The sequence below is a fragment of the Leptopilina boulardi genome, unplaced genomic scaffold (genome assembly GCF_019393585.1).
Source record: "Leptopilina boulardi isolate dan_hultmark-lab unplaced genomic scaffold, ZJU_Lbou_2.1 LbouV2_352, whole genome shotgun sequence".
Taxonomy (NCBI): Eukaryota; Metazoa; Arthropoda; class Insecta; order Hymenoptera; family Figitidae; genus Leptopilina; species Leptopilina boulardi.
In genome coordinates, this window is record NW_026137921.1 from 236,853 (window position 1) to 259,495 (window position 22,643).

A 22,643-nucleotide genomic window follows, 5' to 3' on the forward strand; every position below is an offset into this window, starting at 1 on the left:
TGAAATTAAATGTATTTTTATTACTTATTGTTTAATTTAAATATTTATATTTAATTTATTAATTTAATTTAATTAATAAATATTTAATTATAATGGAAGACATTTCATTTTCCTATATTCTTGGTAAAAAAATTTTAATTAATTCAAATACATTATATTTGGTTGAATTACACAAATGTATAATTAAAATCATATCGTAATTCTTGCATTTTACAACCAATTTCAAAACCTAAATTGTTCCTGAAACTTTTGAACCTCTATATTACTTCTCTCTCTCTCTAATTATTGTTCTACTGAGCACAAATTCAGTGAAAGTCGAGAAAATGAAAAATATTGAGAAAACAAAATTCTATAGTAAAGAAAATATTTTTATCTACAACAATAATTATTGTATATATATATAGTATTTTTTTTATCAATTGCATGTGAAAAAAAATAAATAATTTTGGAATAAATATTTTCATATTTATTTAAAAATTAAAATATAAATAATATTTTTTTTAAACTTCTATATACCCGTGTGGAAAAGTGATGTGGGCCCCCAGCGGGGGCCCTTATGGATCGCCCTCATGCCATGAGGGCCGCATATGGATGATCCATAGGGGCCCCTCATGGAAACGACATGCTCATCGATGAGGGCGCCCGCATGGGCGATCCATGAGGGTGCCCCTACGGGCGCCCTTATGGGCCCTCACGTTTGCCCTCATCTTGCCCTCAAGTTTGCCATAATGTTTTTTAATCAATAATATTAATAATAAAAGTTAATTAATAATAAATAAGCTTAAGTTATGAATAAATAACATATTTATTTAATAATTATTCAATTTTAAATTAAATTCTTACTCAAATTGAATTTATTAATTAACGTTCTAATTAATTAACTGTCGGATATAATTAAAAGTAATAATAAATTAATTAATTAAAAAATTAAAAATATGTAATTTATGCATACTATTAACGGATATTTTCATTTTTCAATTAATTCATACATAGAATTAATGATTAAACGCAAACCTGAGAAATAAATAAATCTAACGCATGGGGGGAATCGAACCTACGACCTACGGACTATGAGTCTAACGCTTTACCAACTACGCTACGCACGCTACTTCAAAACGAATGCTAACTTCTTGATGCTATTTAAACTTGAAAAATACCTAACAAAGAAAAGTGCTTAACATCATTTAGTTAAAGTTAAGATATTAAATTATATTTTCCAATCAAATGCAATTTATAAAATATAATTAATTATATGCTTTATGATTATTATCATGAATCATCTCAGGTGAATTTTCAAAAAAAGTGTAAATATATTTTTATTAAAAACGCGTTTTTCGTTGTTTGGAATCATTGGAAACATTCATTTCACAGTAAACTTGGTTGTATCTTTTTCTATTGCAACGTTTTGATGCACATAAGTTATATCAAAAAGAGATCGTTTTGTGTATCATTTTTAGAAATGATACACGAAACGGTCTCATTTTTTGATGCAAAAAATTTAATCAATTTATATCAATCATGGCCGAATTGAATCGACTCAAAATTAAACGAATTTTTTTCAGATATTTTAGTAATAGTACAATTGCGGAGACCATTTCACTATTTAATTTGAAAATAAAAATAACAGAAAATCGAAGACAATGTGCAATTCGATAATTAAAAAGTGACAGCTTATAAACATAACCTAAAATGCATGAGAAAAAATTTGTCGATAAAATCAATATAGCCGAGCTTCTTAGAAGGTAGATGGCAGCACTCATCTATTTTCTTTCTTTAAATTTTTTCTGAATCGTTTTTATAAAAAGCAAAACTGCCATCTACCTTCTAAAAAGCTCGGTTATATTGATTTTATCGACAAATTTTTTCTCATGCATTTTAGGTTATGTTTATAAGCTGTCACTTTTTAATTATCGAATTGCACATTGTCTTCGATTTTCTGTTATTTTTATTTTCAAATTAAATAGTGAAATGGTCTCCGCAATTGTACTATTACCAAAATATCTGAAAAAAATTCGTTTAATTTTGAGTCGATTCAATTCGGCCATGATTGATATAAATTGATTAAATTTTTTGCATCAAAAAATGAGACCGTTTCGTGTATCATTTCTAAAAATGATACACGAAACGATCTCTTTTTGATATAACTTATGTGCATCAAAACGTTGCAAAGATTTGATGCAATTTTTGGTCTCAATTTGATACTTTTAGGAAAACTGTGTTTTTGTTGATAAAAAAATATTTGATTTTTGGACTTAGAAAATTTTGCTAATCGATCATGAGGGCGATCCATGCGGGGCCCCTCATGGATTCGCCATATGGATCAGCCCTCATGGGCCCCCGCCGGGGGCCCCGAACTCTTGAGGGCAAGATCGTGGCTTTTTCCACACGGGTATCTAAAAATTAAAATATTGTCCCTATAATTAATTCCGACGAAGAAAATTTGTTCTTTACGATCGAATTTATTAAAAATTAATAAAAATTTTGTCATTTATTTTTTTCCAGATTAATTATTCTTTTTGTTTATTTTTTTTATTATATTTTATTCATTATTTTATTTATTATATAAAAAAAAAATTTTTAATCGAATGACTCTATGATTATATTTAATGTGGAAAATATTTTCTTTTCAATGAGAGAGCTTTCGATATATAAATAATATTTATTTCACGTCGAACTGACAATTAATTTCTTTCGGTCTAAATCAAACTTTGAATGTGGAATTATTGGAAGTCGATTTATAGAAAAGTAAAATCTTTTTTATATTTACATTCATCTTTTGTAAAAAGACAGTCGACACGAATTACAGAAACTCATATTGACGACTATTGTTTTTCTCAATATTGTTAAAAGAATGAAAAAACTCGTATATATGTTCACTTATATGTTATAATAATAATAATAATAATAATTTACTAAACATATTTGTAATTTAATTTTTAATTTGAACTTTTTTTGTAAAAAAAAAATTATTTTATTTTAAATTATTTCAATCAATATTTAATTTTTTTTTAATTTTCTAATTTATTGTTAATTAGAAAAATAAAAATTAAATTTTCAAAATTTAATCAAATTAAATGGCGAAAAACTTGGATTTTTGTATAATAAAGTATATTTTGTATTTTATTGATTTAAATTTCGCGCCATTTGTAAACATGAGTTCGATAGTATCGAACTTGTATGTAATTTGATTGGTTAATTCTTAAAAGTACCCCAAATGTACTATTCGAATCAACCAATTAACTTGTAACATAGAATCGATACTATCGAAAAGTGACCACGAAATTTAAATTAACATTATTATAAATATTATGATAAAATAAATAAAGTATTATAATTTGTCAAACGTTTTTATGATGACTAATAAAAAAATATATTTTCTTATAAATTTTTGTTATATATAAAAAAAAAAAAAAAAAATTGAGCCTCGCAGGATATGTAAAAGGAGACGTGCAAATGAAGTGTATAAATTTATATGGGTATAAGAGGTTTTCTTAAAGTTGAGAAAATAACTCGAGAGTAAAATTTCTCAAATTTCGCTTAATTGCCATTTGTGTACAGTTGATAAATTTTCTCCTAGAGAAAGCCAGCCTAAATTAGTTGGCAATTAGCTGCCGTCTTCCTTATAGCCTTGAGCCAGGTCTTCGGTGTACTTGGCCTTCCTGTCTTCTCATTCAACTATTTTGTATCCGGTTGCCTTGCATTGTAGGGACAATTAAAAGTAATATATATATATATATATATATATATATATATATATATATATATATATATATATATATATATATATATCAGTGATGCATAAGATGAAGAGAAAAATTTATGACTCAGCAAATTTTCATCATTATACACTTTCAATCTGAATATTCAAATTCATATACATAAAAAAAGGTATATTTTTTATATTTAATAAAATATTCTATTTTTTCAATTTTTTTAAACAAATTTTTCGAAAAATTAATTTTTAAAATTATTATTAAAAAAAATGTTTATAATTATTTTTAATTATTTTTATATTTTTAAATTAAAAATTTTTTTAACCAAGAAAATGTAAATTAAAAAAAAATTTGGTTCAATTTTTTTTTGAAATAGTAAAAAATTAAAAGAATGAAATAATTTTTTTAGCAATTTTTTTTTTGTATATATAAGAATTTAGATCATTAAAATTTTGAATAGTATGTATGAATTTTGTAACAAGACAATAATAATGACTTGTGAAATTAATGCCCTGAAATTAGGTGCACATTTATAAATCTTTCGGAGCAAGGCGTCCTGATGTTTATTTATAGGAAAAGTGTCTTTATATTAATAGAAGTCATTATTAATAGAGCGTAAAACTTAGGACAGCTGTAATTTTCAAACCTTTTCTTATCAAATATATTCTATATGTGATGCATTTTATTATGACAATAATAATAAAAATAATAATAATTTATGATAAATTAAAAGATTTTTTTTTATTAAAAAAGTAAAATTAAAAAAAGTTTCTAAATTTAATTTAATTAAATATAAGAATATAATAGTAATTATTTATTTAATAAAGTATACTTGATAAAAATATGAACTGAGAAAAACTAAACTTTTAATAAATTTTTCATAACTTTTTTTTATATATACCGTGGATGTCCCAGTTACTGTCCACCTAAGACCTAGTTTCCGTCCAGTTTAATTTTCAAAATAACATTTATAAAAAAATTATTTTCTTTTATTTGTTTACTTAAACTAATAAGTCGATTGTGTGCCAAAAGGAATAAATTATTGTTAAAAAATAATTTAAATTACTATACGAGATATTTGTAAAATGGACGGAAACTGGGACATGGACAGTAACTGGTACATCCACGGTATATTTAAAAAGTTAAAGTAACTGAAATAAGATAAAATAAGTTTCAACTGCATTATTTTTATTTTAAAATTAATTTTAAATTATTAAAAGAAAAAATTTTTTTTAAGAAATTATAATTATTTTAAATTATGGCGAACGCGTAGTAATTAAGATAGTTTGTAAGATTTGCGTTAGGATAAGGAGTTATTTTTGTATTTTTGTATTAGGATAAGTTATTGTTGTATTTAGGTTTAAGAGAATGTACTTGGATCCTCGAACCCTGCGCTTGGCAGAGAGAGTAAATAAACTAATTATTTTAAATTATTACTTATTTATTGTTAAATAAAATAAAAGACTTTTAGTCCAGTTAATTATTAAATGAATAAAAAAATAGTTTTTCATAATAAAAACACAAAATTTAAAAAAATTCATATTTTGTGTTTTGTTGTATATAAATCAATATTATGAAATCTTCTTATTTCCTGGTTACTTTATGACTTCTCATTTTCTGCAAAACATGCGGTTGTCAACGGATTAACGCTGTGGTCGATGTATATTTTCTATGGTTTCCAACAAAAAGGCTTTGAGAAAAAAAAACCGGAAACTAATTTTTTAAAAAATTGTATTTGCTAATAAAATTTAACATTAAAAAAAAAGAAATTCTGCAAAACAAAAGAAACACAAATTGAAAATTTTATATTTATTAAATTCAAATTTTCCTATTACATCAGAGACGTACTAACGCACGATAATTTTTTGTGAAAGTTCATTCTTCCTTTATAATTACGTATTCAAAACACTCATAATCAAAAAAAATTTTTTTTAAAAGTTCACAATAAAAAATATAAAAATGTAAAAAATTTTTGAACTTGAAAAAAAACAAAAAAAAAAATTGTTAAGAATTACCATTAATTATTATATTAATTACAAAAAGAAAATTAAATTTTAATTTAACTAAAATCAAGCGACCTTTGAGGAAAATATAAATAAATCAGTTTTAACATTGAAGCCAATTTAAAGTAACAACTAATTTGGTTTCTGGCACTTCTTGAGAGTATTGTGAAAACTTCTAAGTATGCTAAAGTCTTTGTTTTTCAAAAACAATTTCTAGATAACAATAACAATAATTGGCTTTTCAAGAAACATGAAACTATTGGAAAATATATCCTTTATACTTTTATAACATTTCCTAAAGAAATTTTTTATTTTATTTTTTTAATTTTGTTAGACGTAATATAAATTGAATTTTCAACTATTCTTCTATGTTTATTAAAAATTATTTTAAAAGAAAATATTTTAATTAAAAACAAAAAAATTTAATAATAAGAATATTAAAAATTTTCTCAAAACAATTTCTTGTATAATATCATTTTGAAAATGAAATTTAAATCCCAAAATTCTCTTTAAAGCCGAGGGGTTTTTGCTTTTAATATGATTCATATATGTCACTTTAATGAACATTTAAGACATATAAGTTGAATTTACTCGTATCCGTTCTCAACAATTCAAAACTACTGCTAGAGTTTGTGTCATTTGTTTCTGACAGCTAACGTGTGGCATACATATTATTCTCTAAACTTGACTTTTTGAATATTTGACGAAAGCATTGAAAAACTTTGCGGTATATCAAAGTTCGGGAAATATATAATAAGTAAATTATCGTCTGTATTTATTAAAAAAAGTGAAATTTTTTTAAATTAACATCAATTTTTTAGGTTAGGTAAACAACTAAATGTATTTTTTAATAAAGTTTTTAAGTTATTTTAAAAGAAAAAGTTATAAAATTAACTTGAAAAATAAATATTAATGACAGTTACATTTTTGAGGTTATGTTTCACATCTTGTATTTACTTATTTCTGTAGTTTTTTTTGAAACAAAAGTATGTCAAAAATATAGAAAAATATACACTATACACTTATTTATACCTACTGCAAAACTTTTCGAAAAAGTAATTTATTTAAAAAAAGTATAGGGGAGGATGGGGCAAGGATAGTTAAGGGGTAAGGATAGTTAGTTGCTGTTATGTTTAGACGGCTTGCTTAAAATTCGCGTCATTCATGGTATATTTGCGTCTTAACACCAATAGATGATAGTAAAAATTGGAAGTCAATCTGCCACCATTTGCGAAGTCAGGAGTTTATTTTTGTAAAAAGTCTGTTTTGCTAAAATGTCAACGTAGTGTTTATCATACTGTTTTCTATATTAGTGCTTCCGAATATATATTTTCGTAAGTGTTTTCCGGAGTGAAATTTCCTGCTGAACACGAATATCGTATTTATTTTCAAATTAATTAACGTCGTTCCTTAAAATTTAGAAAAAACTGAAATATGGGCTCATGGGGCAAGGATAGTTAGGACTATTACGGCTCGATAAAATCCTGCTAATGCGACTGCAAATTATAAAAAAATGTTTAATTGTTCTTTTTATGTTGATATACATAATGGTATACGTAATTATATACGAAAAAAGAAGCTTATTGACCAAGAAATTGGTGATCATCTGAAGAAAATTGGTTAAACCTCAGATTTTAGTTCAGACGAATTTTAATGCAATAATTGATATTCAGAAAATGTTCAAAACATGTTGTTAATACTTGATATATCAATATTAAATAGTCTAAATCCAATAAAATAAAGAAACCGAAAATTTACTGATTTTCTATGACAATTTTAGCATTTGGATTCTTTTAACTATCCTTGCCCCGGTACTGGGGCAAGGATAGTTGAAATTTTTTTTTTTACTTTTTTATTCGTATCTCGTAGGGATTGCACTCTACAGCAAAATAATGTATAGCAAAATTATAGCCAATTAACCAGGTTTTCTGAAGATACTATTCGATTGCTGATATATATTTAGGTTTGGCCGCTAGATTTGAAAAGGTCTTACCTAACTATCCTTGCCCCATCCTCCCCTAATTACCCATGAAATCATCATCATTTTTCTCTCTCAATAAAAAGTTAGCGCACAAATATATTTCAAATTTATATTGATTCGAATGATTATTTTTTGAGAGAATTTCAATTAATTTCTACTTATATTACAGAATTTTTATATAACCGAAAATTCACTTGACAGATTTTCTATTTGTTTGCATTTTCATTTCATTTAACATATAGGTATTAAACCATTTAAATGTAGTTTTTTTAGATAGAATTTCATTGCACAGAATTTTCTTTTAGACGAATTTTCATTTGTTCGAATTATTATTTGACAGAATTTTCAAACTTAGAAATAAAGAATTCTTAATTTAAATACAATAGAGATCTGTTTGAACGATTTTGTTTAATTTAACACAGTTTGTAAGTTTTATTTCAATATATTTGATATATTTTAATATCTATTACTTTTCATTTAAAAATTTTATTTGTTATTGTTCACTGTAAAAAAATCCCAATGTTAATTTACAACGTATCACGTTGGAAATTATTCGATTCACGTGCAACGTTAGATTTTTACAGCCAGAATGTTGATTTACAAACTTATGTTTGTGTCATAAACTACCGTTTGTAATTTTTCACAATTTTAGTATCAGAAATATATTTTTTTCAATAAAATAAAAGTTAGCAAATGAAATAATAGAATATTAATCGTAATTTTTTTTTCAATAATCTAGACAATAACAAATAAATTAATAATAAACGGATAAGATTAAACATAAATAAAACAAAAAACATTATTTGAGATGCTTTTTAGGTTAGTTTTAACTTGTCCGCCTGTGGGATTATACAAACTGATTTGTAATTTAACATCGGGTTGTATAATTACTAACAGACGACATTTTTACAATTATAAACATAGTAAATTTATGATTTTAATTGTAAAATTACTGTCAGCATGTTAAATTATTAGGTGTATCATAGTGAAATTACAAAGCGGAAAAATTTTAATAACAACCTGATTGTAATTCAACATTGGACTTTTTTACAGTGAATTGATTTAAACTTAAGGGTTAGTTTAGAATAGGCACATGTAAATTTCCATTGAGATTCCAGTAGAACGTCCGAAATATGACATATCGTTATGTTTTCGACACCTACTTCACCCTGCTTTTTTCAATTCTAGGTCCCCGCCATGTATCGAAAAAAGCTAAGGAGCGTTCACAAATTACGTAACTTTTTTTTTTAATTCCCCCCCCCCTCCCCATGTAACACGTTATTGCATACATTAGCGCCATTTTTTCTGCTGTCCGTAACAAAGTGCTTGACCCCCCCACGCCCCCAAAAAATGTTACGTAATTTTTGAACGCTCCCCTACCATTCCCTGCAAAGTGTCACAATTCGGATGTTCACTTGTTTATTTTATATTGTCAATATTTTGACATGATTCTTAACCAAAAAAATTATTTTTCGTACATCGTGTTCGTAAATATAATTTTAAGTTAAAGTTTATTCTGTGTGTATTAAATTTACTGTATTTTTAACCGTGTATGCAAAGTGCATAAATCATTTTTCATTTAAACTTATATTATATATATGTAAATTAAATATAATTAAAAATATTGTTTTCTCTATATAGAATATTTACTGAAATTATTGTAATATAATTAAATATAATTTATTAAATGATTCGATTTTAACATATATTATATATGATTATCGTGACAAACAATTTAATTGATTTGTTTTTAGTTTAAATATACATTTGATATTGGAGAGCAATAATAATTATTGCGGAACAATTTAATACACTTCGAGATGATAGAAATTGACTTTGTAACCTAGAAATTCATTTTGATGAATAAAGTTCACACGACGATTCCCTCAACTCCTCTTATCCTGATGTTGCCACCCTTGTCCTTAATTGGAACTTTGAAACACGATCGAATCCAATCAACAACAATCTATAGTAATCGATTAATATAAAATAATAATAAAACATTTTTCTCTTCACTATATTATATTCACTTTAACGGTGTCTCTTTACTCTAGAGAAATATAATTAATGATTTTAATTAATTGATAAAATTGTTTGTCACATCCAATATATGTATATGTTACAGGCAAAACCCGAATTGCCTAGGAATTTCGAAAATGCCTATAAATTGCTAGGAAAATCGGATAATACCTGTAAATGTTAGGCAATTCTGAAATTGTCTAGTCATTTCTTGAAATTCCTATAGTAATTTCGCGAATTGCCAAAGCCTATTTCGGCAAATTGAAAATTAAATGGTGTTAAGCAATATATTGACTTAATAATTTCCATAAGCTTTTTTTTAAATGATGATAATTATCCATGAAAATTTAAAACGTTTTAACTTTTTCGAAAAATCGACTTGATCATAAATTGTTCTAAATGAATGAACATTTATTTTAATCGATGCGTGTACAAAAAATTTTATTAGCCCTGAGGAAGTCCCGACCAAGAAGATTTCTTTAAGGCCAGGTCCAAGCGAGGCAGCGCCATCTACATTGAAACTAAAATTTTGGAAAATTTTCAACAGCCTTTTCTTGAAAACAAGAAGGTAAAATGCTTTTTTCTTTATGGATAATTGATTATTGGCAAGATATACACCAGCTAAAACTTTTTTTGAGTTAAAATAATAAAAAAAATTTCATGTCAATAAATTAAATATGAGCACTTTTTTCACAAAAACTGTAACAGTACTTTCTCAGAAATTACAATCAAAAATGCAATTTCCATTTGGAAAATTAATAAACGCTAAAAAATACACGACCTAAGATTTACCAATCACGAAAATAACAAAAAAAAATTTTATTAAATATTTAACATATTGATACTGCTTTACTGATTGTGACAGCCCTTTGGTAGATTATGTATTTCAGGTGGTTAGCAACAGCGCCAATCTTCTCCTTTCGGCAAAACTGCGAAACGTCTGATGACATATATAACCTGCCAAACGGCTGTCATAATGAGTAAAATATGTTATGTTAAAAAACTTTTTTTTTGTTATTTTCGTGATTGGTAAAACTTAGGTCGTGTATTTTTTAGCGTTTATTAATTTTCCAAATGGAAATTGCATTTTTGATTGTAATTTCTGAGAAAGTACTGTTACAGTTTTTGTGAAAAAAGTGCTCATATTTAATTTATTGACATGAAATTTTTTTTATTATTTTAACTCAAAAAAAGTTTTAGCTGGTGTATATCTTGCCAATAATCAATTATCCATAAAGGAAAAAGCATTTTACCTTCTTGTTTTCAAGAAAAGGCTGTTGAAAATTTTCCAAAATTTTAGTATCAATGTAGATGGCGCTGCCTCACTTGAACCTGGCCTTAAGGTCAATCGCTGCACAGCAATCCAATGACGAAAAGCGCTTTAAAGCTCATAATAGGGGTCTTCCTCTACTCGGATCTAGGAGTCAATTTTTTTCTACACTTTTCGGTGTATTCTGTGCAAGAATATGCAATAAAATAGTCTGCCTAAGAAAAATTGAATTTTTTTGAAAATTGTTTTATGACGAAAAGCGCTTTAAAGCTCATAATAGGGGTCTTCCTCTACTCGGATCGGGCTGTCAATTTCGGCTATTGCAATTCGCGAAATGCCTAGGAAATTCTCGAAAGGTCAATGAATCGACAGGAAATTCGGATAATTTCTATACTTTTAGTCATTTCTCGAATTTCCTAGACAATTCGGGTTTTGCCTGTAACATATACATTATATTACACAAAAAAAAATGTAAATAAAGGGATGTTGAGATTTATTATTATTATTTCTTTTACAATAATAATCCATGATTATCAGTTTCATTTTTATGATACAGAAATAATAGAATATTTTTTAAAAATAATAATAATGAAAAAATTGACAAATTTAAGAAATTATTTTCCATTGTAAAAATGAAAATATGTAAAATGTAAAATGAATATTGTAAAATGAATTATTATTAAATATATAGTTATTGCGATTAATTTACACGGCAATTTAAATATAAATTTATAAGGTCGACCTCGTCGACTTAATAATTTACATATAATGTTTGACGTTAAGTGCTAATCCATATTGAATTTAGACATTTTGAGAAATGGGATGTTGTCCATTTTATTGACAAAATCTTGTACATTGCTGACAATATGTGAAGAATATATCTAATTTAGAACTCTAAAACAGAGAAATGCCTTGCGGGGTTTCATAATATGTGCATTAACAAGAGAATCGCGCACACACATAATGACGTTTTGTATCTACTGTTGTAAACGATCAAATATATCAAATCTATGACCTTCTCAAAGGCCTCATACAAATTTAATGCATTTACTGATGAATAATTCTTGAAACAAAATTTTAGCCCTTCACTTTTTTCAATTAATTCAAATAATTATTAATAATTAAAAATAATTTATAATCAATTAATTAATAATACTATTTAAATGACAAAACAATTTGTCACAAACAAAAAATAAATAAATATAAACAAATTTTTAACAATTAAAATAAATTATAATAATTATTTGTATATAATATTAATTTACTAAAATAATAATAAATAAATAACATATAAAGAAATAATAAATGTAATGGCATTAATAAATAATAATTTAGAAAAACAATAAAGGGGACAGTAAACAGTTTGAAAAATGATTGTTTCAATTGTCCAAGCACGTGTTATTTGTATTTGAAGAATCTTTCTTCTGCTCGAAAGCTTTTCAGGTAATATTTCATTTTTCTTTTTATTACCGCCATCGAATAAAACCATTTTTTATCCCGAAGTTTGTGTGTCACCGTCTTTTTCATTTTTTTTCCTCTAACGAGCTTTTTCTTGCGAAAGGTAGTAATACAAAAAGGAGCTTTCGTCATTCGTGCTCAGACTTCAAACAAGAATCGTCTGATCTTTCATTTTTAACGACAAAACCCCCAGATCAAAGGCTGTCATCAGAAAATAATACTTCACTGGAAAATACCCGTTAAATATATATATATAGTATTTTACTTATTTAAAAAATATATATATATATCTTAATCACAGTTTTTTTATTATTGTTATTATTTTGTAATTTTTTCCATTTTTATTTTATTTTGCTTTTAATATTTGTCATCATATAAGATGTCAACAGGTGAAAGTCTTAATATTTCTCGAAAACACTAATAATATTTTTAACGATTTCCTGTGTATTATATATTTTTTCACTAAAAAAAAAGACATTTTACAACATTTTCTTTTTTTGTGTGTGTGTGTGTGCTTGAGTTCATTAGCAGAAGAAGAGTTTGATTTTATAGCTGCGAAAGAATAAACACAGAGAAAAAGCATTCGAAATGAAGATTTGTCAGAAATACCACCTACGATATTACAGGAATGAGACTTTGGGTAAAAAGCTTTAAGCGCTTAATCTGACAAGGCAAACTAAACATTGTCGAAATTCTCATAACAGCTGTATTTGATTGTTATCACAACTATAAAACCTTACATAAAACTACACATATTTATAATTTCCTAACATACATATTGAATATGTCGACAACAAAATATTTGTACACAATAAAACAGAAAATAAACAAACTTTAAATATATCGGTACGCTCTCTAAAAATCATTAATTAGAATTTTCATTTTATGGAATTATCATTTGTCATAATTATTTTTGAGCCGAATTTTTATTTGTTCTAATTACTATTTTACAGAATTTTCATTAAAACGATTTTCTATATTACAGAATTTTTATATTTAACCAAAAATTAACTTTACAGAATTTTTATTTTTTCGAATTTTTATTTGTCAGAATTTTCATTTGCTCGAATTTTCATTTAACATAATAGGCATTTTAATGAATTTTTATTGGGTAGAATTTCATTGCATAGAATTTTTATTTTATTCTTTCAAATGAATTTTCATTTGTTCGAATTATATTATTTGATATAATTTCCATATAACCGATTTTTCATACTACAGAATTTTTACTTAACCGAAAAATCATTTAACAGAATTTCTAATTGATAGAATTTTTATTTGTCCGAAATGTCCGAAATTGCAAATAGCCGAACAAACAAATAAAAATTTTGACAAATAAAAATTATATGAAATGAATTTTCGGTCATATAAAAATTCTTTAGTTTAGAAAATCGTTTTGATAAAAATTTTGCAAAATACTATGCAATTCGAACAAATAAAAATTCGGCTTAAAAATAATTATGACAAATGATAATTCCATAAAATGAAAATTCTAATTAATGATTTTTAGAACATATTCATATGTCCTGATTATTATAATTTTAATGTGATCTTTATTAACAAACTGGATTGTATAATTTTTTTCTGTAAAGAAGGATAACATACCAAAATTTTTAGCTATCGAATTTTTGTTTGGCGGAATTTTTTATATTTTACAGTAATTTTCTTTACGTGACTTTTTATTTAAAAGAATTTTAATTTAAGCGAATTTTATTTTAATAGAATTCTCATTCAATCGAATTTTTAAGTGACAGAAATTCCAATTCACCAAATTTTAATTTGTCCGAATTAGTATTTGTACGAATTTTTAATTGATAGAATTTTTAAGACGCCGAATATTCATTAGTCCGAAATTACAAATGGATGAAAAAACAATCGACAGAAATATTTCGGCGCAATTTTTAAAATTGACCAATTATAAATTACCAAGAAAATCATGATTGGTCAATTTAAAAAATTGCGCCGAAATCTAACTGTCGATTGTTTGTTCGGCTATTCGTAATTTCGGACTAAAGAAAATTCGGCGTCTTAAAAATTCTATCAATTAAAAATTTGTACAAATAATAATTCGTATACAAATAATAATTCTGTGAATTGAAATTTCTGTCATTTAAAAATTCGAATCACATAAAATTCAATTGAATGAAAATTCTGTTAAATTAAAATTCTCTTAAATAAAAAGTCATGTAAATTAAATAACTATATAAAATAAAAATTCTGCCAAATAAAAATTCGATAGCTAAAAATTTTGTGAAGTAAAAATTCATATAAAAAGAAATTCTATCAAATGCTAATTTGAAAAATGAAAATTCGTCTATAATTATTATTTCTAATAATATTCTTTAAAATAAAATTTCTAATTAATGATTTTTATGGAATAATCATGCGCCCCAATCAAACTATTATTTAATTTCCCATAATTCTATTGAATTATATTCTTCAAATCACTCATCGAAATATTAGGTAATAATTAATCTATAAATTAATCTACCAATCAATTTAGAAGTTTAATCAATTAATCAATAAATCTACCAATCTATTAGTTCTACCTTGAGATACGGGTAAAATATTTGAAATAAATAAACTATTGGAGCAATTTAAATGATGAAAAATGTTTAAATTAAAATAACTCTGACAATAATATAAGATGGAAATGAAGAAGAAAAATTTATTTTTCTTTCGACCTTGCAGAAGAATTAAGTTATACCCCAACAGAACTCGAAAGCTAAGTAATAACAATGATAATAATTTTATGCTTCTGGGCAAGATTCCAATCTGAAATTTGCGCCTGAGGCTCTCAAATTATTAAACCTAAAACGGATTTACTTATTTCTCCCTCGATATTCAGTAAAAAAAAAAATAATATAATAATAAATGTTCTCTTTAATTATACGCAACTGAAATTTCTTTCATTTATTAATTTTTTATTTCATTATAATATCAATCAAATTTTTATATTAAACAATTTTATTATTAATTAATACATATAATAATATTGTAAAATAATTTAATAAGCAGCAATTATACTATATAGAAACATAAAAAATATGTACTTATTATTAGTAATGGATTATTATTTATTAAACAACGCAAATTTAATTAGGTTAATTGCAAATTAAAAATTATGTATGTTCAATATGAAATGAAAAACGCGATCATACTAATGTAGATTTGTAAAATAAAAGAAAACATTTATTTTTTAATTTTTCTTTTTTTTTAGATAAATAAGTGTCATTTTGGGTATATAGAAAAAGAAGAAGAAAGAATTCAAAAATGAAATTAGATGTTTTAGTGTGACATGTTTGATATTTTTTTTTTTTTAATTTTGCCGATTGCTTGCGAGGTGTGCACGCTGCACAAGGTTCTTTTTTATCAGCGAATCTTTCAAGACGCTTGCTACGATATTTTGTTGGCAACGATGAAAATTGCTCTTAGCGATTATTAGTGCCAAGGAATACGAAAAATACGAAATATGTCACATCTCATTGACCCAGATCATCCGTTTACTAATATATATCCAAAAGTCAAACCCTGAGTTCGACACGTACATATAATATTATAAATTCATCTCATTTTTATTACACTTCCAAAAATGATACATTTTTTATATTTTGTCATCTCTGTTCAAATTGATAGTAATAATATAATGATAATAATTAATTTTTAGTTTCATTAATTAATATTAATAATATAATTATTTAATATAAATAAATAATTACTATTTTTTTATTATGATGATTTAAATCAGGAATTATTCTCTAACTCTCGCACATGGACGAATTGCCGAAATTTTCCCACTCTTTAAACTTCGTTTAGTGTTGAGAAATAAGCGCGCGCATCTGTTTACAGGGCTGTCATAATGAGGGATTTTAAAAGGGTGCCTGAATATCCCGCATAAATTAAATTAGAACGAGACGTCAATTGTAAGGTTAGATTCGGATTCAACACGTTAAAATGCTTCGGAAAAGTATATAGTCTGGTTCTTGGTTCTGAAGTTGGACAAAATTTGACGTGTTTTATTATATTACAGGCCACGTGGTACATAGATATATGTACGTATGTACAATTGACATAAAGTATTTATTTTTTTAATACATATGGTAATCAATGAATTTTTGTATAATTTATAACTTATACTACATACACTTTTCTTTAATAAAATGTAATTAGAAATTTTCAAACAGTCTAACTCAAAAATATATTCATTTAAATAAACACAAACTTACCACGTTTGCACTATATGCTTTTACACTATCGCCAGATATTAATCACGATATTAATGTTCTGTATAAATTTAAACTTTTATTGCGTTATGAGATTGTTTCACGATTGTTTACTATTCGCGAGCAGACGTCAATGGACGCAGCCATATTGAAAACTCTGCAGTATTTCGCTTTTCCGCTAGAGGCGTCATTGTTGACTTATTCAAGCCTCTAACATTTTTTTCTATACTACAATAGGCCATATCCCTCTAACGGTAGTGAGTGCTCCTTATACTAACTTCATGGTTAAAAATTACAATTTTTGTCTGATTTAAAAGAAAAAAAACTAAATGTTAAAAAAAATAATTATTGACAAAATATTTTGGAAAAAAATAATTTTTTTCTAAAGGAGTAAATCTAGATCTTCTAAAATTGTTTAAAATTAATATTTATTATATTTTTGTTTGCGTTAAAAACAATTTTTTAGTTTTTACAGGTTTTTGATGTTATGTTGACCCCCCACCCACCTTAATTTTTGTTTACCCAATTGTTTAATTATATAATTCTAATTCAATCAAATTTTAATTTAGCAGAATTCTTATCAGTGTGTCCAGCAAGAAGTACAAAAAAAATTCCATGCCTTTTCCCTGAAATTCCCTGACTTTTTTCTAAACTTTTTCCAATTTTTCTTTAATAAATATTTAATATTACAAAAATTGAAAAGTATCAAATATTAAAGTATTTTTAAGATAATAAACAACATTTTATTTATTAGCATTATAAACTTTTTCTTAAACCGAAAAAATTTTAAAAATTCATAAAAATGTTCCTTTTTGGCAAATTTTTAAAAAGTTCCCTGACTTTTAATTAAATTCCCTGCCATTCCTTGACTTTTCCATGACTTCGCTGACCGCTGGACACTCTGACTTTTTCAATATAATAATTTTAAGTGAGTTCATTTTTTAAATTAAAAAATTTCTAATTCACCGAATCTTTATTTCAAAGAATTTTTATTTTATTGTTATTTGGTAAATTCTTAAGGAAGTTCTCCCCCTCCAACGTTAGTCAAATCAATGCCCATTTAAGTTTTCATTTGTATCACGTAGTACTAGCTCAACGCTTGGCAACGTTGGATTATATTTCCCCCGTTCCGTTTCGTGTCGTCTGCTATTGTTTGATTTATTTTCGTTAAATAATAATAATAATGATTTATTATTTTAAAAATCTTAATTTTTTATAAGCAAATTCAAATTATTATTCATTATTACGAATCTTTGAAGAATATACTATTATATGTATATACTACTTATATTACTTTCAAATTTCGCGCTGTTTCTATACCTAACCTACAAGACGCAACGTTGCCAAGCGTTGTGCTAAGTAATTTCTGATTGTCAAAATACGGTGTTTTTTTAAACAAAATAATTAATTGTGAGTCTCCTAAGCCAGGTCTGATCAATTTTATTAAAAGTAAGTGAACATTGGCTATTAAACTTTATGTATATAAAGTTCCAGTAATATCTTTTCGTCAGATTTTTCACAATTTGAGATTTCAGACCAAAAAATTCAATTTCCCTTAAGAACCCGTGTTAAATGTGAAAAGAGAAAATTATTTATATCTTTTGTCAAAATCCACCTAGACCTCTAAAAATTTAACTACATCTTCTTTAAACAATTATCTATCAGTTTATCAAGTTTGATAATTAACTCTTCGTCATTTCTGTTTGCGAGAGAACTTCCTTAAAATGCAGAATTTTTATTTGACCGAAATTGTAATTGTCTGATGAACAAACAACCAACAGAAAGATTTCGCTCCAATTTTAAAATTGACAAATCACAATTTTATTGGTAATTTTTGGAAGGTCAATTTTAAAATTCTCGCAAAATCATTCTGTCATCATTCTGGTTGGTTCGAACATTTGCAAATTTGGTCAAATGAAAATTTTACGTTTTAAAAGTTCTATCAATTAACAATTCTTGTATATATAAAATTCGTAAAAATAAAGATTCGGTGAATTAGAAATTCTTGCATTTAAAAAAACTGACTAATTTAAAATTGTGTTGAATAAGTACATATTCTGTTAAATTAAAATTGTGTTAAATTAGAATAATTATTTAAATAAACAGTTGGGTAAAGAAAAATTATGTAAATTGAAAAATTCTCTAAATATTCAGTAAAAAAATATTCTATTAAATCAAATTCAGTAAATAGAAATACTTTTAAATAACAATTATAATTCAATGATGTAAAAATTCTGTTTAATAAACATTCGTTTAATATAATAAAAAAAAAATATAAAAATATTTATGTAATAAAATTGTTTTGAAATAAAATTTTAACTAATTTAATTTATGCGCCCTTTTAAAATCCCACAATTTGACGGTCCTGCACACTGATGCGCGCGCTGATTTCTTTCGACAGTGTACAAAGCGAGTCACGTGGAAAAACTCGTCAGTTTGCGAGGGTTGACTGTCTACTTGAACTTTTAAAGAATTCTCTTTTATTCTAAGTAAAGACGCTCACATCAGGTTTTAAAGAATTCAATTGGATTATTTTCAAGGCCATCATAAAAATTATTAAAAAATTTGAAAATAATTTCTCAAATTTCATAATAATTTAATAGATTTTTTGATATTTGTTTTTTATTACATTAAAATAATAATAATAATAATAATTATACATAATAAAAATAATAAAAATAAAAAATTCGTTAATTTATAAATTTAACATATCAGATTAAAAATCAAAAAAAGAATATTATAAGGATTCTACAATTCAAAATTGTCAACGTTTTAAACTTTAGTGATCTGTAAATTCCAATTGAAAGTGTTTTTTACAGAAAGAAAAAAAATGAAACCAAATGGAGCGTACGCGACATGACAACTTTCAATATTTTCCCATTTAACATCATGACATTTTCTTTTATTTGAATTTCATTTCTTCAATTCCATCAAAAGACAATATTTTTCTCGCCTCTTTTGTAAAGTGCCTGTTTCACTTTAAGCGCGCGTTATAAATCAAGAATTCTTTGAGAGCCGAGAAGGTTTGTAATTTTATTTGCAAAATTTGTTGTTTTTATCATTTTCTGTTCGGAGAAATATCTGTTAAAATAAAAAAAATATATATATAATATACTTGAAGCAAATAAAGTATTACACATTTTGTAAAATAAAAGAAAAAACTTTACAGCTTTTTAATTATATATTTAAAAAAAAACAAAAAAAAAAAAATGTAAAGTAACGACAAAATTTGTCACTTTTCCTCGCGAAGAGTGAAGTCGCGCAAATCCGTGTGGTTTGACGAGGATTTGCGATTTCAGCTTATTTCCGTGAACAGAAGAACACACTTGGCACTGAAAAGTTAAACAGCTGCAGATTTTACGACTGACAAGCTTTTACGCGAGTCCGGTCAATTTTTATCACAATTCCGTAGCCAACAAAGCTTTATTAACAATATAATATGAGTCGTGAATGAAAATGAATTTTCCTTCAAATCTCAAAAAAAATATCTTTGGACTTTAAAATTTTACACACTTTTAAAATTGCATTGCTTTTAAAATTTTTATACTAATTCCGATTTACGGAATTATTATTCATTTAAATAATAATAATAATAAATTTATAAATTTTATTATTATTTTTACTAACTAATTATAGTTTATTAATTATAATTATTAGATAATTATTCATTAATGACATAAAATATTTTTTTAAAAAAATTGAAATAAAAATGGTACTTTAATGTATTTTTTTAAATTTAAATTAATAAATCGTTTTTTAAAATTTTCAAATAACAAATTTTTTTTTTTTGAAAAAAGTTTCACACGTAAAAATTGAATTATCAAATAAATACGATTATTCCATGAAATCTTCATTCTTACATAAGAAGAAGCCACAAAAAAATAACAGCAAATAGTTACAAAAGAAAATAATCCATGAATATCCAGATAATCCAGATAAACTACTTGCTCAATTTTTCCACTCATATATAATACAAAATCTTCATTTAACAAAAAAAAAAAAAAACTTTTAAAACCTTGAAAATTTTTTAAAATAGGTATAAAAAAAATTTAATATGATTTCAAGATTTTGCGATGTAAATTTACTATAGCTGAAGATGAAGGCATCTTTTCTGTTTTATTATTAGTCTATAAAAAAAAAAATGAAACGTGAGCCATTCAACGCTTTAGACTGACCTAGGCAATAATCTTGAATTTTTTTCTCAATAAAAAAAAAAGTCTAAATCATTTTTTTTCACTCTATTTCTTTCATCGTAAATTAAAAAATGCCAATTATTCTGCTTTTGACAAAAAAAAAAAAATTTATTTTCTCCCTACTTTTAGAAATATAATTATTTTTATTATACAAAATATAAACGAACTAATTTTATTTTTGTAATAAAATAAATAATCATATAATAAAATAGAAACGTAAAAATAAATTGAATAAAGTCGTCAAAAAAAATATATATACATATATATGCAAACTAAAAGTAGTCATAATCATTAAAAATAGAATAATAATAATAATAAAAAACATTAATAAAGTTATATATGAACTTTGCCACTAATCACAAAGAAATATAAATAAGGCTTAAATTTTTTTTTTTTACCTTAATTTTGTAATGGAAAAATTTGGCAATATTATGTGTAGAATCATAAAATTATTGTAATTAAAAATAATTATTCAAATTAAAATAATGATTTAATAAAAAAAAATTAAAGAAAAAACTTTTCATTACAAAAATAGTTCACATTTTTTTCAGAACAAAAAAGAAAATGATTGACAAATATAAATTTTCATTTAACTTTTATTGCATCGTAAATTTTGAAAAATTAAAAATTTAATAAAAAAAATTGCAAACGCTAATGTTAAAACAAAGTTTCTCATTGTTTATAGCCTGTAAAATATAATAGAAGTGTGATTTTTATGGTTTTAACCTATAAATATATATGTCGTCATATCTTAAAACGTACACGCGATGATGTTTTACAAATAATCGTGAAAAAAACTCAATAATTATAATAATCAATTTGAAAAAAATCAATTAAAAAAAAATGTTTTTATCAGAATCAAAAAAAAAAAAAAAAAAATACAGCATCATTGATTTTTTAATTTAGTAAAAAATTTATTTTATATCTCGATTCAATTGAACTATATAATCTATGTATATATATATAAAAAAAAGAAACTAAAATTTCCCACAGTCATGGAACCATAAAATGTGCTTACCCAAAGGGTGAAAATCTGATGAAGCGGAAGTGCTCTTCAAAAATGGCTAAATATCCTTTAGACTTTTTTCGATTTTTACATAGAAGAATAAATAAAATGCTAATAAAAATTATATTAAATTTATTTATTTACAAAAAAAAATAATTTAAATTTATTTACTTTAAAAATAAAAACAAAATTTTAATGAATTATAAATGTGGGGATATGAGATTTTTATTTAAAAACTTTTTTTTTGACTGGGATATTTTTTTCAGAATCTTTATTAAAAATTAAGAAAATATGTATTGGGATCTGACATGGGGGCGGGGCCTAAAGCAATATGGCGTAAATTGGGTAACACTTTTAGTGAATTTACATGGGAATAACATGGGATGCATGTTTAAAAATCGTTTTTAAAATCGTTTAAAAAATATTGCTTAATTTAATAAATGTATAAGTGAATTTTTTTAACACAAAATTACTATTTACATTCCTATTTACAAACATGAATAAAAATATAAAAGAAATCTTATTTTTATACAAATTATTTTCTCAAATCCAGCGATACATGTGCAAGAAAAATATTTTATTTTCCTTTATATTTCATGTAATTATATGAAAATTTATAAATGTATGTATTTCATTTTTCATTATGAAAGTCTGTTAACAAGAAGTGAAAAAAAAATTAATTTATCCGTTTTTACAGTGATAAATTAACTTTCAAAATGTTCACATGCACGGGTAATATGAAAGATTATATAACCTCCAAATTTTAAAATCTTAAAC

The 22,643-nt window shown here is 24.8% G+C and overlaps 1 protein-coding gene across 2 annotated transcripts in view; it reads right to left on the bottom strand.

Moving 5' to 3' along the window:
* LOC127286339 (WW domain-binding protein 4) overlaps positions 1 to 22,643 on the bottom strand; it is a 58,032-nt gene that overhangs the window by 4,331 nt on the left and 31,058 nt on the right. Inside the window, exon 1 of one of the 2 annotated variants that reach the window (XM_051312734.1) lies at positions 19,904 to 20,002. The exons of the other annotated variant lie outside the window; for it this stretch is intronic. The gene's annotated coding sequence lies outside the window, so the exon portion shown is untranslated. Of the gene's footprint in view, positions 1 to 19,903; positions 20,003 to 22,643 lie in introns of those variants that run through there. 2 annotated transcript variants of the gene reach the window in all.